Below are 27,733 nucleotides of genomic sequence, written 5' to 3' on the forward strand. Positions count from 1 at the left end.
AACATTGTATTTGAAAAAAAATAATAAATACTATAAAAATGTATATGTTGCAGAAGAGGAAGTAAGTGAGGAAGAGGATAGCGATTTGTGTGCTGGTCAAATTGAGAAAGTAGAACCCTGTACTAGTGAAGAAATATATGAACATTATAGTGTTCATCCTTTGCATTCCAAGGAAGTCATGGGGAATGCTATTGAGTTGTTTCAAATGAAACAAGCCAAAGGGAGTCCCATTAGTGTTTGGGAGGAAAGTTTGGAAGCTCGGTGTTTCCCACAGCTTTTTCCAACAGGTCAGGGAGGAAGATATGATGAGCGACCTCATCAAATTCCTGCTTCTGAATACCGGACTTTGCGATTGTATGCAGGAGATGCTAGGTTTCGACAATGCATTCCCTATTTGTTTCATCTCCTGTTTGAAAGCGATCTGTCTGGACTGTCATATGCAGTGAACCACATCTTGAAAAGTGGTATACACATGCAAAACATGTCGGCAAGTGACTTTATGGATAAAGTCAATGTCCAAGACAGTATTTTGGATTCTCACCTGATTAATCTCATGGCGTGTCAGCGTGGTACTAATGAGTACTGGTACCGTCGTCATGGTGATTTAAAATGTATGCTGAGGAACTTAGGAACTCCCACATGGTTCCTCACTCTGAGCTGTGCCGAGTATGGCTGGGAAGACTTACTTGAATTTCTACGAGAGGCAAATGCAAACATCGAAAACATCGAATTCAAGACACCCGGAGAACTGTGCTCTTTTGATCCAGTCAATGTATGCAGGTACTTCAATCATAGATTTGAAGCTATGATGTCTTTCATCATGAATAAGAAGAATCCACCTCTTGGAGAGGTGTTGGATTTCTTCTGGAGAAAGGAGTACCAAGCAAGTGGTGCTCCTCATATACATATGCTGCTGTGGATCAAGGATGCACCTAAATTTGGAACGGATCCAGAAGAGTCAGTGATGAGTTTCATACAACAGTATTCTACGTGTGCTGTTCCAAACGCAAAGGAGAAGAAAAGCCTAAGAGAAAAAGTTCTACGTTTCCAAAGCCATCGATGTGGAAAGTACTGTCGTCGTAAATTCCGAAACAAGGACAAGTTCTACACCAAATGTCGTTTCGGCTTTCCACGACCGGTGATTTCTAAAGGAAGAGTAAACAGTTTGATGTCTTCGCTGCGACATAATGTGATGAAGAAATCACCTAAAAACACATACAATTTGAAGAGGAACGAAGAGTCCAAGTACATCAACGACTACAACCCGGTGATTTTGTCCATGTGGAATGCTAACATGGATATACAGTTTGTGGCTGATAACTGTATGGCTGTGGCTCGGTATGTGACATCTTACATCACCAAAAAAGAGAAGACAGAATTGAAGGATATGTGGGAGGACATTTCACATGAAAAGAGCCTCAGCAAGAAGTTGTACAGTTTCAGTCTGAAGATGTTGTCGCATCGAGAAATCGGAGCTTACGAATGCTCTGACCGGTTGTCTTCAGCAAGTCTCTATGCCAAGTCCAGGAGTATCGTTTGGGCGAGTCTTGGTCTTGCTGCAACGCGTAATCGAGTTCTGAAACCTGTGCGGGAAATTGAGTATTTGGCGGAAAAGGAGCCAAACAGTACCGACATTTTGAAGACCAACATGTTGGATACATATTATCCAAATCGAAGCAAACACCTCGACAATGTTTGTCTGTATGAGGTTCTTCAAAATTACATATTCAAGAGGAACATCAAAGAAGATACTGAGAAAGGAGTGTATGCTGTAATAGGAAGTGAGGGATGTCTGGTCAAGCAAAGAAAATGCCACTTGGTAAACCATCGAAAATTGAGTGGCGAATCTCCTGAAAAAAGAGTTTTTCTATTTAGCACTTTTGCAACTTTTCAAGCCTTGGCGTGCAGAAGAGGAACTGCTTGGAGATTTCCTCTGTTACGAAGACTCTTTCAATGCTGCCAAGGAGACCATAGAATGTCCTGCTTTTCCCAAATATGTAGAAATGTTGAATGCGGAAATTGAGCAGGAAGCAACGATTGCAGCCGAGATTGCCAGAGACAGTTCTCAGGACAGTCAGAGTTCTGCTTCATTGAGTCAGGATCCACTAGGAGGACCTGTTATCGAAAATGAAGCTGCCACTGCTATGAATGAAGTGGAAAGAGCCATGGCACATGCTCAGGAGGATGCGGTTAACTTAGAAGAGTTGGAAAGACAACTCAACGTTGAGCAGAGGAAAATATATGACGAAGTTACCATGCAAATTGATCATGGATTAAGTCATGACAAGAAAGAGTGTTCATGTACGTCGTTGAAGCCTGTCCAACTGTACGTGAGTGGAGAAGCGGGAACTGGAAAAAGTTTCCTTATTAAAGCAATTTCATGCTATTTGCAGGAAAGGACAGAGTCATCGCTGTCTTGTGTTGTCACCGCTCCAACTGGACTGGCAGCACATAACATTAAAGGGATTACTTTACATCGTTTACTGATGCTGCCAGTGGAGCATGACAACAGATTACAATATCACAAGCTATCTGGAGATGCTTGTTTTGAAGTTTCAAGAATCTTGAGGAAAATGAAACTTCTTATCATTGACGAAGTAAGCATGGTTTCTAATGTCATGCTTGCGTTTGTGCATTTGAGAATGCAAGAAGTTCTCAAAACAGAGTATGATGTGTTATTTGGTGGCAAACACATCATTGTTTTCGGAGATCTTCTGCAGCTGACACCAGAGAAAGGGCAACCTGTGTTCAAAATGCTCACGCATGAAGATACCAGGAAGTGCCTAGGGAGCATTGGCAACGTCAATATATGGTTAAACTTCAATTATGCTGAACTGCATGAAAATATGCGTCAGGCGAAGGATGAAGTTTACAAGAGTATTCTACAAGATGTTAGAATTGGAAAAGTGACCGAGCATGGGAAAGATGCTTTACATGCACGATTACTGTCAAATTTATATCCAGAACAAGATGTTGTGCCTGAGAATATTTTTCAGAAAATTACTGAGAAGAAATCTGGAATATGTTTGATGCCAACTCTTGCAGAATGTGCCAAATTCAACAAAAAATGTTGCATTTGGAAAAGCAGGAGATTGTGAAACTAGAAGCTATTGACAGAGTAGAGCATATGGGATCAACAATTATTTTGTCTGAGTATTTGAAATCAAAATTGGATTCATTAGAGAAGACTATATCTAAAACTGCAGGTTTTGAAAAGACTCTGAATGTGTGCTTGAACTGCCGTATAATTTTAAGAAGGAATTTACATGTTGAAAGAGGTCTGGTAAATGGATCAATGGGTAATGTTGTTGATTTTGTGAACTACAGAAATAGAGATGGAATTGAATTTTTAAAAATTAAATTTGATGGCATTGAGGACATGGCATATGCGGTGACAATCCATAAATCGCAAGGTTTAAGTGTAGACAGTGCATTGGTGAATATTGGCAGTTCTGTGTTCAAGGAGGGTATGGCATATGTGGCATTGTCACGAGTTAGAACTTTATCGGGATTGTACTTGATTGAGTGTGATGTCACAAACATTTGTGCGGATCTAGATTGTGTTAAGGAATACAATAGGTTAAGAAGAGAGTATGCGCCACATTTGCCTCAATATCCTTTGTTTGAGAAACGTGTGGTAGGCCGGAAACGAAGAAATGTGACAAATACTAGGGAGGTTGCAGCAAAAAGACGAAAAGTCGATGAACCTGAAATTATAAGCAGAAACAAAAAGGATTCAGTTGAAGATGTTGTTGATTTTCAATTTGAAAACAGTTCTGGTGTCAACTGCTATGCTAATGTAGTGGTTAATGTTTTGTTTTCTCTAGAAAATGTAAAAGAAGAGATTGTGGTCAATTCTGATCAAAGATTTTGCAGTTTGTTAAATTCTGTGTTAGAGAAATGTAGCACAGATAGAACAAAAATAGAAAGTGTGTCTGAAATTCGAAATCTGTTAGACAGATGTTCAGGCCAAACACAATTCTCTCAAAATATTCAGCAAGATTGTCAGGAGTTTTTAATGTATATACTTGATGTATTGCATGCTGAAGGTGTAGATGTAGATCACCTGTTTGGGCTTTCTTATCAATGGCAGCATGACTGCGAGAACTGTAGGGTATCAAGTAGTACTAGTGTAGACTCAGAAAGATTTATATATTTAACTTTGCCAGACAGTAAATCAGTCTCTTTTAATAAACTAGTAAAAGCAGCTGATCACAACATGGAGTGTAGCCAATGTAAATCTGAAATGATGTCCACATTATTTATACGAACATATGGCCAGTATGTTATTTTAATGTTCCAACGATGTAGGCCTGATGGAACAAAATTGACAACTTTAATTAAAAATTTTGTGGCTTCACAGTTGTCAATATCAGGAAGGACTTTTGTAACTGCAGTAATTATATATCATGACGGTCCTTCAATAACATCAGGACATTACACAGCTTATTTAAAGTCTAGAAACGGCTGGTCATTCTGCAATGATTCTGTTTTAATTTTCACAAAAAAATTGCCGTATGACCTTAAAAACTCTTACCTGGTGTTTTTAAAACCAAAATTTTAGGGAAAGAATCTCGGGATGTGCTCTGAGGAATTTCAAGAAGTTCTAATGGCTCCTACACGATTTGGCCTTGAGGATAAGTGTAGTACAGAGACATAACTTCTTACCATAACACTGGACGTCATGTTGAAATAACTGCACTTTGAATGAATTCAGAAAAACTGTTTCTTTTTATAAGCAAATTCAAGCAGCCAATCAAAACATGGAGTAGAGGGAATGTAAGTCTGCAATGCTGTCTACTGTTTTATATTGCTTTGTGATTAAAAGTGATGTAGAGAATTTAATAATTGTAGTAGTCATAGAGATAGTGTAAGTCTGCTTCATAGTAAGCAGTATCAGTGTCATAGGAAATGTAGAACATGAGTGAGCAAGAAAGGTAAGATATTAGTAATCCAGGATTGTGAAAATGATCTTCAACATTTTAATTCTGAAAGTTGCGGAAATACAACATGACGGGATTGGCTTACAAGAATTCCAAGAGTTATAAATGGCTCTGACATGATTTGGCCTTGTGGAAACGTGTGGTAGAGAGCGAGAAGTCATTTATTGTATGTAACATGTTTTTGAAAACGATGGAGGTTTTCTTTCAGAAAGTGGCGGGTTGAAAGTAATAACAGCACAACAGAGTGTAAGCTGTTCATAGGACATCCTTCGCCGTCATGGAAAGTAAGTTAACTTTAAGGAGTTCTGATTCTGATTTGTTATGTTGTATGGGTTTTTTAAACACAATCATTTTGATTGTGTTTTTTTTTCCCCGCTGTTATATGATGAATACCTTCAAGTCACTGTTTTTAGTGAAATTTGATACATTCTGAGAACAGCAAAAATAAACCATTTAACATGTATAATTAATTCTGTTCTGTTTGCATTTATGATGTACATGTAGAACTGTGTAGGAGGCATGGAGAAGGTGAGGCTTCTGTAAGTGTCAAAGTTGTTGCATACAGTGCTCATATTCTACGTAGTCTTTCATATGATAGACTACATTTCCACAATGAGATACCTAAGCAAAGGAAACACAGGTGATATGATTGTGGAATGAGGAAAAAAAATTGCACGTTTTTCAATTATATTACCTGTGTTTCTTAACATTACACATCACATTGTGTAGATGAGGTTTAGGCCTGTTCCTGGAGACAGAGGAGGTCTAACATTTGTCCAAGAGTGCAGTCGACATGACACACTTGGTTGGTAGGCCTGCACATGTATTTTCTTCTCTGTATTCTTCAACAAACCTAAATTTCATCTGCAACTCTGAGTAGGACTTACCTGAAACAAATCTGTGAATAGGTTACACCTTATCGGCATCTTGAAACAATGATTTAAAATGTTAGGCTGAGATTTATGATGACCGTGCGCCTCATTTGCTCAGCTGTGGGTCACTTTTGTGTAAAACATGCACCATGTTGCAAGATAGGTTTCAGTTCATCTCCAGCAAGATACCATCACTTTGAAATGTATATAATTAGCACTGTGTAGGGGACATGCAGAAGCTGAAGCTTTTCTAAGTGTTAAAATTGTTGTATACACTGCTCAACTTCTGTGTACTGTTTGATATGGTAGACTCCATCTGCACTATGAGATACCTAAGCAAAGGCAACACAGGTAATGTGATTGTGAAATGAGGAAAATAAACTCCACATCACCTGTGTTTCCTAAGTTTACGAATGACATTGTGCAGATGAAGTTTAGGTCTGTCCACGGACACAGAAGAGGTCTAGCCTTTGTTCAAGAGTGAAGTGGACATGACTTACTTCATTAGTAGGCGTTCACATGTATTATCTCCTCTGTATTCTTCAATAAGTGTAAATTTGATCTGCAACCCTGAGTAGGCCTCACCTTAAACAAACCTCTGGATAGGCCACACCTTATTGTCATCCTGAATCAATTATTTAACATGTTAGGGACAGATTTATGATAGGTGTATGCCTCTTTTGCGCCACTGTGCGTCACTTTTGTGACGCAGTCGCGGTTGAAAAGATTTGCTATGAGGGGACAAAATTATAAAATGATGAATCTAGGCAGATGTGTCATGCTGTAAAAAAACAATGCCACACGAAACCGATGCAGCAGTCATGCAAAAGATGCACAATGTTGCAAGATAGGACTCACTTCATCTGCATCAAGATACTATTAGTTTAAAATGTATATTTTTAGGACTGTGTAGGGGCATGGAGAAGCAGAGGCTTCTGTAAGTGTCAAAGTTCTTGAAAAACTATTTGTCCTTCAATCTTTTCCCTTGTTTTTTCTAATTTATTAAAAACATGTTTTAATATTTTTCAAATGTTTGTTCTCTCTTTCACAGATTTTTTAGTATAAAAAGAACAAATGACTAACTTAACGACAATTATAAGGTAAATGTTTTGTACTCTTTTTGTTATATTTCTATCACATTTAACTTCTATTACTTCCACTGCTTCATTTGTTTAAGAATCACGTTCCTGCCTTTGCTACTTCCCTCATTCCTTTCTCTATTACTTAATTACTCTACTCCTTCACTATTTTTCTTAGTCCCTCTCTTCTCATACTTCTTCACTCTTGGTCACTCACTCTGTCTCTATTACTTTCACTGTTTCTGACTGATCTAAAATTTTTTTTTTTAAAAGAACAGTAAGTATAAGGGAAGGAAACAGACAGTTATGTTAAAAGAAAGACAGCTATAGGGAGTAAACTAGGGATACTGTTACCCGCAATCCTCTGCTGATGATGTCACTGACCATGTCATGAATGATGTAATATGTGACATCATCAGCAGTGGATTACGGGTAATAGTATCTCTAGTTTACTCCCCTATAGCTGTCTTTCTTTTAACATAACTGTCTGTTTCCTTCCCTTATACTTACTGTTCTTTTTTTTAAAAAAAATTTTTGGGTTCGCTCCCGGTTCGCGTACCGGCGAGCGAACTGGGAAGCGAACCAAGAGAAGTAGAGGTTGGCAGAGTTCCAAATATTCTACCAATTTTTTAATAACGGGGAGGTAGTTCTGAAAAGAACTTTTTTTTTATTGTTTTTGTTTTATATTTTTTTTATTATTTTTCTGAACATTTTTTTACTTTTTTTGAATTTTTCTGAACTGTTTTATGTTTTTTTGGGTTTTTTTTTGGGGGGGGAAACTAAAACGATTCATTGTAAAGGGCTCAACAGGAGCAACAAAAAAAAAAGAATTTATTATTTGGGGCGTTTCGGACAAACTGGAAGATGATTGTCAATAGCTCTGTTGATCAGAGTGATGCTACTTTCTCTGTAGCAAATGAATCCATTGCAATGTACGCAGATTTGTTTTACTTCCCCAAATCTCATTTGTATATTTGGCACCATCTCCCTGCCCTCTGGTCCCGTCACTTCCGGTACAACAGATCTTCTGGCCATAATAGGGGGATTATCTAGATCGTTACGAAACTGTGCAGCACTGTAGTTGTTAGGATGCCACCTAGTCATATGGCGATGCATTGTGTAGTTTCCGTAACTGTATTTCTTCTCGGTCCCTCTGGACAGTCTATCTTGACATATAAGGCAAGTTACGTATCTTGCATTTACTTTTTTCTGGCCTTTGGGAATTTTAAAAAATTGCCAAATGAAGTTTTCTTTCCGGTGAGACCTCCTGGGCTCCTCAGGCAAAAACTGCCTCTCTTCCTGCTCTTCCTCCTCTTCCTCTTCTTCCTCTTCTTGCTGAATTATAACTTCAGCAGGTGGTCCTGTCTTCCTTGGATGTGGTGGAGGTGGTGGGGAAGCACCAGCTGAAGCTACTAAAGAAGCCATTGCTCACTGGTAACAAAGGCTCTTTCTCTCACAAAGATGAAAGTCAGAGTGAGGAAAGAAGGAGGGGTTTTCATCATTTGGGAAAAACAATAGTTCTCAACCAATGAAAAGTGTTAATTTTAGATTACATGACCTAGTCTTACATCATTAGGAAACCAAAAGTGAAATGAACCAATGAAAAGTGTTATTACCAAGTCACATGACCTGCTGTGTTTACGTTACGCGCTTTGCGCCGCCTCCCGGTTTGCTTCCGTGAACCTGCGCTTCGCGCCTCGGTTCGCGTACCAGTTCGCTTTCGGGTACGCTAACGTAGCACGTCATATGACGTATCACGCGACAACGTGAAACGTCATGCGGACGCGAGGCGTCACGATGTTGTTTTCTAACGCGGCAGTTGCGCTAAAGGAACGTTTACCGGTTCGCAGACTATTTCGCGGCATCAAGGTCAGCTAACGGGAAGCTTCCCGATTCGCGAAGCGGGAGCGAAGAAAAAAAATTATTAAAAAAAAAAATTATTAATAAACATATAAAATATATTTTTGGATTTAAAGAAGAATACATTTTACAGCTACAGATATTAGCTTTTAAAAAACCAATGAAATTCACTGAAAAAACCATAGGTTATAGACCATATATAGTTAGGAATTAGCATTTACAAAACCTTGAAAATTCACTGAAAAAACCATAGGTTATAGACCATATATAGTTAGGAATTAGCATTTACAAAACCTTATTTTACTCACACAAAACCATTGAAATTCCATATATAGTTAGTTGCACTAACTATATATCGCGCACCCGCAATTCACTGCTGATGATGTCACATATTACATCATTCATGACATGGTCAGTGACATCACTGATGACATCACTGATGACATCTCAAATGACATCACTGATGACATCACTGATGACATCTCAAATGACATCACTGATTACATCACTGATGACATCTCAAATGACATCACTGATAACATCTCAAATGACATCACTGATGACATCTCAAATGACATCACTGATGACATCACTGATGATATCTCATTTGACATCATTGGTCACATCACTGATGATATCATTCATGTGACAATACAATGCATCTCCTCACACTTTCATATAACCTCTGTTACACCCAGTGTTAAATACAGAGTATAATTTTTTAAACCATTGACACACCAATACTAGTTACTACATACGCACTCACTGATTCCTATGTTTACACAAACACTCACTTATTCACCCATACAATCATTCATACATACAATCACTCATCTTTACAACACTATCATATGCACTCATACACCTATACAGACACTCACACTCTGCCACTCATCCATGGAGTTACTCACACACCTAGTCAGTCCTGTAAAGAATCAATCACACTTCCATTTTCTAATCTATACAGTTAAACATAGAGCACCTTACATTTTCAAACATATACTAACACATACTTACTCTCTTATACAATCATTGATACAAGTACACATTGATCTGCACAGAGTCACACACCTCCCAGCCAGCCACACACACACTCAGTCTCCCATACAAATACTTGGGCAATCAATCAATAACCCATATAGTTACTCATATAGCTACTGATCAACACATGCAGCAGTTTACAGAACAAAAGACATAATGATGCACAAATTAAGACAGTTTAGTCACTAACCCATGCTCTTAGTGAGACACATTTAATCACTCACTCATACATTCAGTCATGCACCTACTAAATCCTTCGTCCAGACACTTATACATCTACTCATTCTTCAATATGTAAGACATATTTTAACTTTACAGAAACAAACAGTCACTGGATGTTGTCATCAGTGATGTCATCAGTGATGTCATTTGAGATGTCATCAGTGATGTCATCAGTGATGTCACTGACCATGTCATGAATGATGTAATATGTGACATCATCAGCAGTGAATTGCGGGTGCGCGATATATAGTTAGTGCAACTAACTATATATGGAATTTCAATGGTTTTGTGTGAGTAAAATAAGGTTTTGTAAATGCTAATTCCTAACTATATATGGTCTATAACCTATGGTTTTTTCAGTGAATTTTCAAGGTTTTGTAAATGCTAATTCCTAACTATATATGGTCTATAACCTATGGTTTTTTCAGTGAATATATATATATATATATATATATATATATATATATATATATTACCTACTGGCGGTCGCCAGTAGGTATATATAGTTAGGATTTTTTCTCTATGGGTTTTTTGAAAATTCTATGTCTAATAACTTTGGCGTTTGTGGACGGAATTGGCTGAAATTTTCAGGAAAATGGCACATTTTGTTTCTGAGCAGCCCTTGAAAATTTGGGGGGGGGGTTCGTCCAGTGGGGGCCGAGAAAAAAGGGGGGTCCCAAAACGTGTTTTTAACATTGAGTTTTCCATAGGGCGGTTGGCCTCACTTTTAGCCCGAACGGCTGAATGGATTTGCACGAAACTTGGCAAAATTGTAGGGACTGGTAGCCCGATGTGCCTTTTGTAGGTCTCAATATATGTGCTTCAGTGGATTTTGAGAAATTAACGTTTAAAAAAAGATATATATCTGTAACAGCGGACCAGTTAGCGCACTGGTTCGCGGACTTTTCGCGCAACGGAGCTTTGTGAAGCGAAGCTGATTGGTTCTCTGGCGTCTGTCAACATTCCAAAAAGTCCGTAGCGGCCGCCATCTTGTCTCTCGGTAGGATCGAGAGACAAGAGGAGGCCAAAGCGAAGGGGCAAATGACCATAAGGGGGAATAGTAGATCCTCGCTGACCCCCTAGGTTTGATGTGGAGGTTTTAAAAGGGCCCCGCGGGGCAAAAAAAAAAAATTATAATAATAATCTTACGGCTGAATGGATTTGCACGAAACTTGGCAAAATTGTAGGGACTGGTAGCCCGATGTGCCTTTGCTAGGTCTCAATATATGTGCTTCAGTGGATTTTGAGAAATTAACGTTCAAAAAAAGATATATATCTGTAACAGCGGACCGCTTCGCGTACTTTTCGCGTTACGGAGCTTTGCGAAGCGAAGCTGATTGGCTCTCCGGTGTCTGTAAACATTCCAAACAGTCCGTAGCGGCCGCCATCTTGTCTCTCGGTAGGATCGAGAGACAAGAGGAGGCCAAAGCGAAGGGGCAAATGACCATAAGGGGGCATAGTAGATCCTCGCTGATCCCCTAGGTTTGATGTGGAGGTTTTAAAAGGGCCCCGCGGGGCAAAAAAAATAAATAATAATAATAATCGAACGGCTGAATGGATTTGCACGAAACTTGGTAAAATATTAGGGACTGGTAGCCCGATGTGCCTTTGCTAGGTCTCAATATATGTGCTTCAGTGCATTTTGAGAAATTAACGTTCAAAAACAAGATATATATCTGTAACAGCGCTCCGCTTCGCGGAGATAAAATTATATCTGTATTACGTAGCTGTTGCTAGCACCAGTTAGCGACGGCTAGTAGGAGATAGCGACCATCTTGGGCCCCACTTTGCATGTGAGTGATATTTATCACTAATGACATGCAAAGTGGGCATGCCAAGATGTTAGCGACTGGAAACAGTCGCTAACATCGCTATCTCCTATTATCAACTTTTGGAAATATTCGAGATAAGCGCGAATATCTCCAAAAAGTAACAGCTGCCCTGAGCAGTTCTTAGCCATGTTATCCAATGGGAGGTGGATAACATGGCTAAGAGCATTAGCTCGGTAATGCATGAATATCGCGGAGTTTTCAGCGATATTAATGCATTGCGCTCGTTTTTTATCGTATTTGCGATAAACCTTGATAATAGCAAGGTTTATCTGCGATAATTTCTGACGGTAAAAAAATCTTTGCAATGCATCGTTAGGGATAAATATCGCTTAACTTTGGTAATATGCCCCAACGTCTGTTAACGTTCGATTCGAAGGAAATCAGGAATTGTTGAAAAACATTGTGTGCGCCATCTTGTCTTTTTTCAAATGCCACACTTTTGTCGTGCACGGCAGCCATTTTAGATGCCTTGACCAGATCCACTCTGTGCACGCTGTCGATCCTTAGCATGGCTCCCCACCCTCGCAAGCATCTCCCCCAGGCAGTGGTCACCCCCGCTCTCTGTTTTATGCATGGGTAATAAACCTCCCCCCATCTGCGCTGTTCTTCCCTGAGAATCACACCCTGTGCCCGCCCGACACCTCCCTTTCGCCCTATTCACTACCGCACCCTCTGACACTCCTTTTCCTCTGTGTCCGATTGTCCAGGCCGGTCCTAGGCTATCAGCTAGCCCTGCAGATGTAGTTTATAGCCACAGCTGTAAAGAATCACCCGTCTTCAAAGGAGTTATAGTAGATCAAGGCCCACACTCGATGAGATCCGTCACAGCAGAAGCGTTGCTATTATCTGAAAACCATCCTGTATTGTGATTGGGGAGGGGACCGAGCGTGAAGCGGAAGATTCCAGGGATGACTCTTTGTACATCAAAGTTTTTACAATTATGTGTCACATTAAAAATATATAGCACTCCGACAAAGTAGTAAGATTATAAAACTTTAATAATTTATAAATATATACAAGAAAACAAAAATAGTAATAACATATAAACATTTTTAGAGAAAAACAACGAAGTAGCGGTCGGCTGTGCGAATAGTCCCAACGCTGCACAACGTCCAGATTTCCGGCGTGGGGCGTCGCGGGGGGTGGGTGATCAGTAGCAAACTGTTGTGCGAATAGTTCCAAGGCAGCAGAACGCGCCGAAATCTAGATGACACGAAAGTGATGTCTAGTAAGTTGCCACCCAGCAAATAACGGCGTGGGGCGTCGCGGGGGGTGGGTCATCAGTAGCAAACTGTTGTGCGAATAGTTCCAAGGCAGCAGAACGATGGCACCAAGGTGATGTCCAGTAAGTTGCCGCACTGGTTTTGGTATCCTACAATGCTGCTCCGAATAACGGCGTGGAGCGCCCCGGGGGAGGCGGCGTGAACGGGCCTCTCCAGGTGGAGTCTCGTCTGTTGTAGTGGGGCGCCCCTTTACCGTTTCAGTTGCCATTCCGTCCGCTTTTGGTCCACTGTGTCAAAATCCGCCATTCAGCTGAGTTGCGCCCACTCTTGCGGTGCAGCGATAGGCGGCTGTCACAGGACTCTCAAAATGGCGGCAGGCTGTTTCCTTTTTGGGCCTGGTCCACTGAAATGGCCCTGGGACACCTTGGAAATCGGACGCTTGTCTGCTAGGTCTTGGACCCCATTCTCGAAAGCGTCCCCTCCGCCTTGAGAATTCATCAAAAGTTTTGGGGGCCCCGACTCCTGCAGGCTTCTGGTGGGGAGCGGCTGCCATGATTGCTCGCGGAATGACCACGACGGAGCTACGAGATGGTGGTGCTCTCATGGTGACGCCAGCTTCAGTCTGAAACATCCAGAAACAAGGTGGGGCTTTCATCGTTTGGGGGAAAAAAAAAGTTTTCATCCAATGAAAAGTGTTGTTTTTAGGTCATATGATCAAGCCTTCCATCATTAGGAAACCAAAAGTAAAATGAACCAATGAAAAGTTTTATAAACAAGTCACATGACCTGTTATGCGGCATAGGGTATAAAATGCGGAGAAAATACGTTGGCACGTGAGGCGGCGTCAGTAGCGGACCGATGTGCGAATAGGCCGAAGGCAACACAACGCGCCAAGATCCGGATGGCATCGAGGTGGTGTCATAGTTGAGAGTTCTGAGCAGCGGTTGTAACACTGTCTGAAGCTTATTTGCAGCTGCTGCAGCTTCACTACGCGCCAAGATCCGGATGGCACCGAGGTGGTGTGTAGGAAGTTGCCGCACTGGTGTGGCCATCCTACAATGCTGAAAGTCGGCGTGGGGCGCCCCGTTGGCCTGTGAGTTTGCGTCAGTAGCGGACCGATGTGCGAATAGGCCGAAGGCAGCACAACGCGCCAAGATCCGGATGGCACCGAGGTGGTGTCTAGTAAGTTGTCGCACTTCTGTGGCCATCCTACAATGTTGAAAGTCGGCGTGGGGCGCCCCGTTGGCCTGTGAGATGGTGTCAGTAGCGGACTGATGTGTGAATGGGGCCAAAGGCAGCGCAACAATATTTTCTACTATATTTCCGGTGTAGAAGAGACCACAAGGCGCTGAGATGCCAAGATCCGGATGGCACCGAGGTGGTGTGTAGCAAGTTGCCGCACTGGTGTGGCCATCCTACAATGCTGAAAGTCGGCGTGGGGCGCTCCGTTGGCCTGTGAGATGGCGTCAGTAGCGGACCGATGTGCGAATAGGCCGAAGGCAGCACAACAATATTTTCTGACTGACACCACAAGGCGCTGAGATGCCAAGATCCGGATGGCACCGAGGTGATGTCTAAGTTGCGGACTGATGTGCGAATGGGGCCAAAGGCAGCGTAACAATATTTTTTGTATGGAAGATACCACTAGGCGTTGAGATGCCAAGATTCGGATGGCACTGAGGTGATGTCTAGCAAGTTGGTGTGGTCATCCTACAATGCTGAAACTCGGCGTGGGTCACCCCATTAGCCTGTGAGATGGCGTCAGTAGCGGACCGATGTGCGAATAGGCCGAAGGCAGCACAACGCGCCAAGATCCGGATGTCACCGTGGTGGTTTCATAGTTGAGAGGCACTTCATCTGCAGTGGGGCGCCGAGATCCGGATGGCACCGAGGTGATGTCTAGCAAGTTGCTGTACTGGTGTGGTCATCCTACAATGCTGAAACTCGGCGTGGGTCGCCCCATTAGCCTGTGAGATGGCGTCAGTAGCGGACCGATGTGCGAATAGGCCGAAGGCAGCACAACGCGCCAAGATCCGGATGTCACCGTGGTGGTTTCATAGTTGAGAGGCACTTCATCTGCAGTGGGGCGCCGAGATCCGGATGGCACCGAGGTGATGTCTAGCAAGTTGCTGTACTTGTGTGGTCATCCTACAATGCTGAAACTCGGCGTGGGTCGCCCCATTAGCCTGTGAGATAGCTGTTCTTTGGATTTGGGCCTGGCTCGTCTGCTGTAGTGGGGCGCCCCTTTACCGTTTCAGTTGCCATTCAGCTGAGTTTCGGCTGCTCTTGATGCTACAGCGACAGGCGGCTGCAACAGGACTCTCAAAATGGCGGCCTGTTCTTTGGATTTGGGCCTGGTCCACTAAAATGGCCCTGGGACACCTTAGAACTCGGACGCTCGATTTTTTTTTCCTTTCCTGTACATGCAAAAAAAGGTAAATGCCCGGTACGTTACACGCTTCATCTGCCACGATGAACTCTCCAGAGGAACCGAAAAAAAATATAGTTGTGGTAACTATACCATGCATCGTCATATGGAGAGGTGGCACCAATTAATTATAGTGCTGCATAAAAGAGAGATTTGGAGGAGAACCCCTGACCTGCTAGTACATTCATCAAAGGAGTGGCACTGAGAGCTTCAGAGGCAAGGGAAACGGTCCCAAATATTTAGAAGAACTTTGGAAAGATTAAAATGACATGTTTAGATTGTGGCAAATTAATTTCATGTGGACAGATGAGTGTTACTCTAATAAATACAGCATATGAACATCATCATAGTCGATGGTTGGTAGAGACATTTTGACTATATCCTGGACCTGCCCGTCCTCGCCCAAAATGGCGCCAGAATAAATGGGACTCGTAACTCCTTGTTGTGTACTGGTTGCAGAACCTTGAAATCACGAGATACGTATGCAGTTTTGAAGCAAATGGCGGGCGGGGACGAGAATTGATTGAATATTTCGACATCCCTATTGATATTAAGTTCTGATGTGTTATTGATTACTGTACTGTTGAAAGTTCGAATTAACGTCACCCATGGTACTTGCCCGCAAATGTATATCTAGATAATTTTATTGTAACTGGCCCTGTCGTATTTTAATTATAAAATGTACGTCCACCGATTCCGTAACTGTTAGACACCTTAGTTCTTGCAACGTAATGGCCCGCCCGTTACGTTCCTCTACAGTGTAAATGTCTATTCATCATATACGATTACAGTTTGCTCCGTGGCCGGCCCACGTGGTTATAGGCTCGTATTTGTATAATGAAATTTTCACAATAAAGGTTTTTAAAAGAAAACATGGTAGTAGTATATACATTGGTAAAGTTTTTAATAATAGTCACTGTTTTAGAATCATTAAAAGGCAAGTGAAATAAAGCAGACCAATTACATGAAGGGTAAAAGGTATAATACGAAGGAACGCAGTAAAGATAAATGGTCAAGGGCTGTTGTGTTTTCTATTCCTGCAACATAAAGTGATCGATAAGAATCTCATATTCAGGCGTATCGGCGACTAAGACAGCAGGTCGACCCTCTTTTGCTCAACGGCTCCGTCATGGGACGAAGAAACGCTCTTTTTCTCGAAAAAAGAATATATTTTACTTGCAGGACAGTTGTAAAATTTCCGGGAAAGTACATTAGCCTGGAACATTATAACATATATTTAAGAAAAAATAATGTTCGGAAGTAATGAAAAGCGTAATTTTTAGGTCATATGACCAAGCCTTTCATCATTACAATAAGAAAAGTAAAATGAACCAATGAAAAGTTTTATTAACAAGTCACATGACTTGTTATGCTTACGTTACGCGCTGCGCGCCCCGGATGACTTCCGGATGCGCTAACGCGGCGCGTCATATGACGCATTACGCGACAACGCAGGTACAGAATATAGTCAAAATGTCTCCACCAACCAGCGGTCGGAACACAACCCCTTTCAGCAGGCTAAATAGTTCTGTTAAATGACAACAGAAGGGACAGGCAACAAGAACCATCAGTCAAAGAGGGGAGGGCTAGTTCTTCTCTACCGGGTTACATTCGGGCGCTACCGGAACTGATCGAATTGGTAGTCTACAGTGTTTCTGGATGTTTCAGACTGAAGCTGGGGTTAGCATGAGAGCAGCACCATTTCGTAGCTCCGTCGTGGTCATTCCGCAACCAATCATGGCAGCCGTTCTTTATCGTTATTTTGGGCGGGGTGGGTGGCGGAGCCGAGCTGTTTTGCAGCCATCATTGTGTGGAGTTCAGTTCATCTCACTAGTTTTGTATTTGTCATGAGGGGTTGTTCCTAATGTTTCTATTTTAGCGAGGTCAAAAAGAGATCCCATTAGTGGCCTACTGATTTTGCTCGATTCCTTTTCTTTTTTTTTACACGATTTTTCGTTATCTGCAAAGACTAAACAGAGTATTGCGACTCTGTGTTTGTTTGTAAATAGAGAATGAACCAAAGAGAACTAATTCTAAAACAGTAAATACTTGGATAACAATGAATCAAATGGAGAGAGAAGCAGGCACGACGGATTACAATGGGGGCAAAGACCTGCGTTAACTACCTTTCACTATCCGCAAAGAGAGAGTACTCCTAATAGAAATGAGGGGGGGGGGGCACCGTTCAAAGCAGATCAGTGTGCATAAACACGAAAATGTTTTCACTTACCACGTACTTGACATTCGACAGCTTATGATATTTGCTATTAAAAAACCATTGAAATTCACTGAAAAAACCATAGGTTATAGACCATATATAGTTAGGAATTAGCATTTACAAAACCTTGAAAATTCACTGAAAAAACCATAGGTTATAGACCATATATAGTTAGGAATTAGCATTTAAAAAACCTTATTTTACTCACACAAAACCATTGAAATTCCATATATAGTTAGTTGCACTAACTATATATCGCGCACCTGCAATCCACTGCTGATGATGTCACATATTACATCATTCATGACATGGTCAGTGACATCACTGATGACATCACTGATGACATCTCAAATGACATCACTGATGACATCACTGATGACAACATCCAGTGACTGTATGTTTCTGTAAAGTTAAAATGTGTCTTACATATTGAAGAATGAGTGGAAGTATAAGTGTCTGGACAAAGGATTTAGTAGGTGCATGACTGAATGCATGAGTGAGTGATTAAATGTGTCTCACTGAGTGCATGGGTTAGTGACTAAAGTGTCTTAATTTGTGCATCATTATGTCTGTTGTTCTGTAAACTGCTGCATGTTTTGATCAGTAGCTATATGATTAACTATATGGGTTACTGATTGATTGTCCACGTATTTGTATGGGAGACTGAGTGTGTGTGTGGCTGGCTGGGAGGTGTGTGACTCTGTGCAGATCAATGTGTACTTGTATCAATGATTGTATAACAAGGTAAGTATGTGTTAGTATATGTTTGAAAATGTAAGGTGCTCTATGTTTAACTGTATAGACAAGAAAATGGAAGTGTCATTGATTCTTTACAGGACTGACTAGGTGTGTGAGTAACTCCATGGATGAGTGGCAGACTGTGAGTGTCTGTATAGGTGTATGAGTGCATATGATAGTGTTGTAAAGATGAGTGATTGTATGTATGAATGATAGTATGGGTGAATGAGTGAAGGTGTGTGTAGACGTAGGAATCAGTGAGTGCGTATGTAGTAACTAGTATTGGTGTGTCAATGGTTTCAAAAATTATATTCTGTATTTAACACTGGGTGAAACAGAGGTTATATTAAAATGTGAGGAGATGCATTGTATTGTCACATGAATGATATCATCAGTGATGTGGTCATTGATGTCAAATGAGATGTCATCAGTGATGTCATCAGTGATGTCATTTGAGATGTCATCAGTGATGTCATCAGTGATGTCACTGACCATGTCATGAATGATGTAATATGTGACATCATCAGCAGTGGATTGCAGGTGCGCGATATATAGTTAGTGCAACTAACTATATATGGAATTTCAATGGTTTTGTGTGAGTAAAATAAGGTTTTTTAAATGCTAATTCCTAACTATATATGGTCTATAACCTATGGTTTTTTCAGTGAATTTTCAAGGTTTTGTAAATGCTAATTCCTAACTATATATGGTCTATAACCTATGGTTTTTTCAGTGAATATATATATATATATATATATATATTACCTACTGGCGGTCGCCAGTAGGTATATATAGTTAGGATTTTTTCTCTATGGGTTTTTTGAAAATTTTATGTCTAATAACTTTGGCGTTTGTGGACGGAATTGGCTGAAATTTTCAGGAAAATGGCACATTTTGTTTCTGAGCAGCCCCTGAAAATTTTGGGGGGGTTCGTCAAGGGGGGGCCGAGAAAAAAGGGGGGTCCCAAAACGCGTTTTTCCCATGTTAATTTCCATAGGGCTGTTGGCCTCACTTTTAGCCCGAACGGCTGAATGGATTTGCACGAAACTTGGCAAAATTGTAGGGACTGGTAGCCCGATGTGCCTTTTGTAGGTCTCAATATATGTGCTTCAGTGGATTTTGAGAAATTAATGTTCAAAAAAAGATATATATCTGTAACAGCGGACTGGGCAGCGCTCCGCTACGCGTACTTTTCGCGCAACGGAGCTTTGTGAAGCGAAGCTGATTGGTTCTCCGGCGTCTGTCAACATTCCAAACAGTCCGTAGCGGCCGCCATCTTGTCTCTCGGTAGGATCGAGAGACAAGAGGAGGCCAAAGCGAAGGGGCAAATGACCATAAGGGGGCATAGTACATTGTCGCTCACCCCCTAGGTTTGATGTGGAGGTTTTAAAAGGGCCCCGCGGGGCAAAAAAAAATAAAAATAATAATAATCGAACAGCTGAATGGATTTGCACGAAACTTGGCAAAATTGTAGGGACTGGTAGCCCGATGTGCCTTTGCTAGATCTCAATATATGTGCTCCAGTGGATTTTGAGAAATTAACGTTCAAAAAAAGGTATATATCTGTAACAGCGCACCGCTTCGCGTACTTTTCGCGTTACGGAGCTTTGCGAAGTGAAGCTGATTGGCTCTCCGGTGTCTGTAAACATTCCAAACAGTCCGTAGCGGCCGCCATCTTGTCTCTCGGTAGGATCGAACAGCTGAATGGATTTGCACGAAACTTGGCAAAATTGTAGGGACTGGTAGCCCGATGTGCCTTTGCTAGGTCTCAATATATGTGCTTCAGTGCATTTTGAGAAATTAACGTTCAGAAACAAGATATATATCTGTAACAGCGCTCCGCTTCGCGGAGATAAAATTATATGTGTATTACCTAGCTGTTGCTAACACCAGTTAGCGACGGCTAGTAGAAGATAGCGACCATCTTGGGCCCCACTTTGCATGTGAGTGATATTTATCACTAATGACATGCAAAGTGGGCATGCCAAGATGTTAGCGACTGGAAACAGTCGCTAACATCGCTATCTCCTATTATCAACTTTTGGAAATATTCGAGATAAGGGCGAATATCTCCAAAAGCTACCACCTGCCCTGAGCAGTTCTTAGCCATGTTATCCAATGGGAGGTGGATAACATGGCTAAGAGCATTAGCTCGGTAATGCATGAATATCGCTGAGTTTTCAGCGATATTAATGCATTGCGGTCGTTTTTTATCGTATTTCCGATAAACCTTGATAATAGCAAGGTTTATCTGCGATAATTTCTGACGGTAAAAAAATCGTTGCTAAGCATCGTTAGGGATAAATATCGCTTAACTTTGGTAATATGCCCCAACGTCTGTTAACGTTCGATTCGAAGGAAATCAGGAAGTGTTGAAAAACATTGTCTGCGCCATCTTGTCTTTTTTCAAATGCCACACTTTTGTCGTGCACGGCAGCCATTTTAGATGCCTTGACCAGACCCACTCTGTGCACGCTGTCGATCCTTAGCATGGCTCCCCACCCTCGCAAGCATCTCCCCCAGGCAGTGGTCACCCCCGCTCTCTGTCTTATGCATGGGTAATAAACCTCCCCCATCTGCGCTGCTGTTCCCTGAGAATCACACCCTGTGCCCGCCCGACACCTCCCTTTCGCCCTATTCACTACCGCACCCTCTGACACTCCTTTTCCTCTGTGTCCGATTGTCCAGGCTGGTCCTAGGGTATCAGCTAGCCCTGCAGATGTAGTTTATGGCCACAGCTGTAAAGAATCACCCCTCTTCAAAGGAGTTATAGTAGATCAAGGCCCACACTCGATGAGATCCGTCACAGCAGAAGCGTTGCTATTATCTGAAAACCATCCTGTATTGTGATTGGGGAGGGGACCGAGCCTGAAGCGGAAGATTCCAGGGATGACTGTTTGTACATCAAAGTTTTTACAATTATGTGTCACATTAAAAATATATAGCACTCCGACAAAGTAGTAAGATTATAAAACTTTAATAATTTATAAATATATACAAGAAAACAAAAATAGTAATAACATATAAACATTTTTAGGGAAAAACAACGAAGTAGCGGTCGGCTGTGCGAATAGTCCCAACGCAGCACAACGTCCAGATTTCCGGCGTGGGGCGTCGCGGGGGGTGGGTCATCAGTAGCAAACTGTTGTGCGAATAGTTCCAAGGCAGCAGAACGCGCCGAAATCTAGATGACACGAAAGTGATGTCTAGTAAGTTGCCACCCAGCAAATAACGGCATGGGGCGTCGCGGGGGGTGGGTCATCAGTAGCAAACTGTTGCGCAAATAGTTCCAAGGCAGCAGAACGATGGCACCAAGGTGATGTCCAGTAAGTTGCCGCACTGGTTTTGGTATCCTACAATGCTGCTCCGAATAACGGCGTGGAGCGCCCCGGGGGAGGCGGCGTGAACGGGCCTCTCCAGGTGGAGTGTCATCTGTTGTAGTGGGGCGCCCCTTTACCGTTTCAGTTGCCATTCCGTCCGTTTTTGGTCCACTGTGTCAAAAGCCGCAATTCAGCTGAGTTGCGCCCACTCTTGCGGTGCAGCGATAGGCGGCTGTCACAGGACTCTCAAAATGGCGGCAGGCTGTTTCCTTTTTGGGCCTGGTCCACTGAAATGGCCCTGGGACACCTTGGAAATCGGACGCTTGTCTGCTAGGTCTTGGACCCCATTCTCGAAAGCGTCCCCTCCGCCTTGAGAATTCATCAAAAGTTTTGGGGGCTCCGACTCCTGCAGGCTTCTGGTGGGGAGCGGCTGCCATGATTGCTCGCGGAATGACCACGACTGAGCTACGAGATGGTGGTGCTTTCATGCTGACGCCAGCTTCAGTCTGAAACATCCAGAAACAAGGTGGGGCTTTCATCGTTTGGGAAAAAAAAAAGTTTTCATCCTATGAAAAGTGTTGTTTTTAGGTCACATGATCATGCCTTCCATCATTAGGAAACCAAAAGTAAAATGAACCAATGAAAAGTTTTATAAACAAGTCACATGACCTGTTATGCGGCATAGGGTGTAAAATGCGGAGAAAATACGTTGGCACGTGAGGCGGCGTCAGTAGCGGACCGATGTGCGAATAGGCCGAAGGCAACACAACGCGCCAAGATCCGGATGGCACCGAGGTGGTGTCCAGCAAGTTGCAGCACTGGTGTGGCCATCCTACAATGCTGAAAGTCGGCGTGGGGCGCCCCGTTGGCCTGTGAGTTTGCGTCAGTAGCGGACCGATGTGCGAATAGGCCGAAGGCAGCACAACGCGCCAAGATCCGGATGGCACCGAGGTGGTGTCTAGTAAGTTGCCGCACTGGTGTGGCTATCCAACAATGCTGAAAGTCGGCGTGGGGCGCCCCGTTGGCCTGTGAGTTTGCGTCAGTAGCGGACCGATGTGCGAATAGGCCGAAGGCAGCACAACGCGCCAAGATCCGGATGGCACCGAGGTGGTGTCTAGTAAGTTGCCGCACTGGTGTGGCCATCCAACAATGCTGAAAGTCGGCGTGGGGCGCACCGTTGGCCTGTGAGTTTGCGTCAGTAGCGGACCGATGTGCGAATAGGCCGAAGGCAGCACAACGCGCCAAGATCCGGATGGCACCGAGGTGGTGTCTAGTAAGTTGCCGCACTGGTGTGGCCATCCTACAATGCTGAAAGTCGGCGTGGGGCGCCCCGTTGGCCTGTGAGTTTGCGTCAGTAGCGGACCGATGTGCGAATAGGCCGAAGGCAGCACAACGCGCCAAGATCCGGATGGCACCGAGGTGGTGTCTAGTAAGTTGCCGCACTGGTGTGGCCATCCTACAATGCTGAAAGTCGGCGTGGGGCGCCCCGTTGGCCTGTGAGATGGCGTCAGTAGCGGACCGATGTGCGAATGGGGCCAAAGGCAGCGCAACAATATTTTCTGATTTGAAGACACCACAAGGCGCTGAGATGCCAAGATCCGGATGGCACCGAGGTGGTGTCTAGCAAGTTGTGGCACTGGTGTGGCCATCGTACAATGGTAAAAGTCGGCGTGGGGCGCCCTGTTGGCCTGTGAGATGGTGTCAGTAGCGGACTGATGTGTGAATGGGGCCAAAGGCAGCGCAACAATATTTTCTACTATATTTTCGGAGTAGAAGACACCACAAGGCGCTGAGATGCCAAGATCCGGATGGCACCGAGGTGATGTGTAAGTTGCGGACCGATGTGCGAATGGGGCCAAAGGCAGCTCAACAATATTTTCTGAAGAGAATACACCACAAGGCGCTGAGATGCCAAGATCCGGATGGCACCGAGGTGATGTCTAAGTTGCGGACCGATGTGCGAATGGGGCCAAAGGTAGCGTAACAAGATTTTCTGTATGGAAGATACCACTAGGCGTTGAGATGCCAAGATTCGGATGGCACCGAGGTGATGTCTAGCAAGTTGTGCCACTGGTGTGGCCATCGTACAATGGTAAAAGTCGGCGTGGGGCGCCCTATTGGCCTGTGAGATGGTGTCAGTAGCGGACTGATGTGCGAATGGGGCCAAAGGCAGCGCAACAATATTTTCTGACTGACACCACAAGGCGCTGAGATGCCAAGATCCGGATGGCATCGAGGTGATGTCTAAGTTGCGGACTGATGTGCGAATGGGGCCAAAGGCAGCGTAACAATATTTTCTGTATGGAAGATACCACTAGGCGTTGAGATGCCAAGATTCGGATGGCACCGAGGTGATGTCTAGCAAGTTGGTGTGGTCATCCTACAATGCTGAAACTCGGCGTGGGTCACCCCATTAGCCTGTGAGATGGCGTCAGTAGCGGACCGATGTGCGAATAGGCCGAAGGCAGCACAACGCGCCAAGATCCGGATGTCACCGTGGTGGTTTCATAGTTGAGAGGCACTTCATCTGCAGTGGGGCGCCGAGATCCGGATGGCACCGAGGTGATGTCTAGCAAGTTGCTGTACTTGTGTGGTCATCCTACAATGCTGAAACTCGGCGTGGGTCGCCCCATTAGCCTGTGAGATGGCTGTTCTTTGGATTTGGGCCTGGTCCACTAAAATGGCCCTGGGACACCTTAGAACTCGGACGCTCGATTTTTTTTTCCTTTCCTGTACATGCAAAAAAAGGTAAATGCCCGGTATGTTACACGCTTCATCTGCCACGATGAACTCTCCAGAGGAACCGAAAAAAAATATAGTTGTGGTAACTATACCATGCATCGTCATATGGAGAGGTGGCACCAATTAATTATAGTGCTGCATAAAAGAGAGATTTGGAGGAGAACCCCTGACCTGCTAGTACATTCATCAAAGAAGTGGCACTGAGAGCTTCAGAGGCAAGGGAAACGGTCCCAAATATTTAGAAGAACTTTGGAAAGATTAAAATGACATGTTTAGATTGTGGTAAATTAATTTCATGTGGGCAGATGAGTGTTACTCTAATAAATACAGCATATGAACATCATCATAGTCGATGGTTGGTAGAGACATTTTGACTATATCCTGGACCTGCCCGTCCTCGCCCAAAATGGCGCCGGAATAAATGGGACTCGTAACTCCTTGTTGTGTACTGGTTGCAGAACCTTGAAATCACGAGATACGTATGCAGTTTTGAAGCACATGGCGGGCGGGGACGAGAATTGATTGAATATTTCGACATCCCTATTGATATTAAGTTCTGATGTGTTATTGATTACTGTACTGTTGAAAATTCGAATTAACGTCACCCATGGTACTTGCCCGCAAATGTATATCTAGATAATTTTATTGTAACTGGCCCTGTCGTATTTTAATTATAAAATGTACGTCCACCGATTCCGTAACTGTTAGACACCTTAGTTTTTGCAACCTAATGGCCTGCCCGTTACGTTCCTCTACAGTGTAAATGTCTATTCATCATATACGATTACAGTTTGCTCCGTGGCAGGCCCACGTGGTTATAGGCTCGTATTTGTATAATGAAATTTTCACAATAAAGGTTTTTAAAAGAAAACATGGTAGTAGTGTATACATTGGTAAAGTTTTTAATAATAGTCACTGTTTTAGAATCATTAAAAGGCAAGTGAAATAAAGCAGACCAATTACATGAAGGGTAAAAGGTATAATACGAAGGAACGCAGTAAAGATAAATGGTCAAGGGCTGTTGTGTTTTCTATTCCTGCAACATAAAGTGATAGATAAGAATCTCATATTCAGGCGTATCGGCGACTAAGACAGCAGGTCGACCCTCTTTTGCTCAACGGCTCCGTCATGGGACGAAGAAACGCTCTTTTTCTCGAAAAAAGAATATATTTTACTTGCAGGACAGTTGTAAAATTTCCGGGAAAGTACATTAGCCTGGAACATTATAACATATATTTAAGAGAAAATAATGTTCGGAAGTAATTAAAAGCGTAATTTTTAGGTGATATGACCAAGACTTTCATCATTAGAATAAGAAAAGTAAAATGAACCAATGAAAAGTTTTATTAACAAGTCACATGACTTGTTATGCTTACGTTACGCGCTGCGCGCCCCGGATGACTTCCGGATGCGCTAACGCGGCGCGTCATATGACGCATTACGCGACAACGCAGGTCCAGAATATAGTCAAAATGTCTCCACCAACCAGCGGTCGAAACACAACCCCTTTCAGCAGGCTAAATAGTTCTGTTAAATGACAACAGAAGGGACAGGCAACAAGAACCATCAGTCAAAGAGGGGAGGGCTAGTTCTTCTCTACCGGGTTACATTGGGGCGCTACCGGAACTGATCGAATTGGTAGTCTACAGTGTTTCTGGATGTTTCAGACCGAAGCTGGGGTTAGCATGAGAGCAGCACCATTTCGTAGCTCCGTTGTGGCCATTCCGCAACCAATCATGGCAGCCGCTCTTTATCGTTATTTTGGGCGGGGTGGGTGGCGGAGCCGAGCTGTTTTGCAGCCATCATTGTGTGGAGTTCAGTTCATCTCACTAGTTTTGTATTTGTCATGAGGGGTTGTTCCTAATGTTTCTATTTTAGCGAGGTCAAAAAGAGATCCCATTAGTGGCCTACTGATTTTGCTCGATTCCTTTTCTTTTTTTTTTACACGATTTTTCGTTATCTGCAAAGACTAAACAGAGTATTGCGACTCTGTGTTTGTTTGTAAATAGAGAATGAACCAAAGAGAACTAATTCTAAAACAGTAAATACTTGGATAACAATCAATCAAATGGAGAGAGAAGCAGGCACGACGGATTACAACGGGGGCAAAGGCCTGCGTTAACTACCTTTCACTATCTGCAAAGAGAGAGTACTCCTAATAGAAATGAGGGGGGGGGGGGCACCATTCAAAGCAGATCAGTGTGCATAAACACGAAAATGTTTTCACTTACCACGTACTTGACATTCGACAGCTTATGATATTTGCTATTAAAAAACCATTGAAATTCACTGAAAAAACCATAGGTTATAGACCATATATAGTTAGGAATTAGCATTTACAAAACCTTGAAAATTCACTGAAAAAACCATAGGTTATAGACCATATATAGTTAGGAATTAGCATTTAAAAAACCTTATTTTACTCACACAAAACCATTGAAATTCCATATATAGTTAGTTGCACTAACTATATATCGCGCACCCGCAATCCACTGCTGATCATGTCACATATTACATCATTCATGACATGGTCAGTGACATCACTGATGACATCACTGATGACATCTCAAATGACATCACTGATGACATCACTGATGACATCTCATTTGACATCAATGACCACATCACTGATGATATCATTCATGTGACAATACAATGCATCTCCTCACATTTTAATATAACCTCTGTTTCACCCAGTGTTAAATACAGAGTATAATTTTTGAAACCATTGACACACCAATACTAGTTACTACATACGTACTCACTGATTCCTACGTCTACACACACATTCACTCATTCACCCATACAATCATTCATACATACAATCACTCATCTTTACAACACTATCATATGCACTCATACACCTATACAGACACTCACACTCTGCCACTCATCCATGGAGTTACTCACACACCTAGTCAGTCCTGTAAAGAATCAATCACACTTCCATTTTCTTGTCTATACAGTTAAACATAGAGCACCTTACATTTTCAAACATATAGTAACACATACTTACTTTCTTATACAATCATTGATACAAGTACACATTGATCTGCACAGAGTCACACACCTCCCAGCCAGCCACACACACACTCAGTCTCCCATACAAATACTTGGACAATCAATCAATAACCCATATAGTTAATCATATAGCTACTGATCAACACATGCAGTAGTTTACAGAACAACAGACATAATGATGCACAAATTAAGAC

General features: G+C 42.7%; 1 long non-coding RNA gene across 1 annotated transcript in view; it reads left to right on the plus strand.

Moving 5' to 3' along the window:
- LOC144792958 (uncharacterized) overlaps window positions 1-27,733 on the plus strand; it is a 251,239-nt gene that overhangs the window by 90,723 nt on the left and 132,783 nt on the right. The window contains exon 3 of the long non-coding RNA XR_013602643.1: window positions 6,867-6,915. This is a non-coding gene — a long non-coding RNA (uncharacterized LOC144792958). The remainder of the gene's footprint in view (window positions 1-6,866; window positions 6,916-27,733) is intronic.

This window comes from Lissotriton helveticus, chromosome 11, assembly GCF_964261635.1.
Source record: "Lissotriton helveticus chromosome 11, aLisHel1.1, whole genome shotgun sequence".
Taxonomy (NCBI): Eukaryota; Metazoa; Chordata; class Amphibia; order Caudata; family Salamandridae; genus Lissotriton; species Lissotriton helveticus.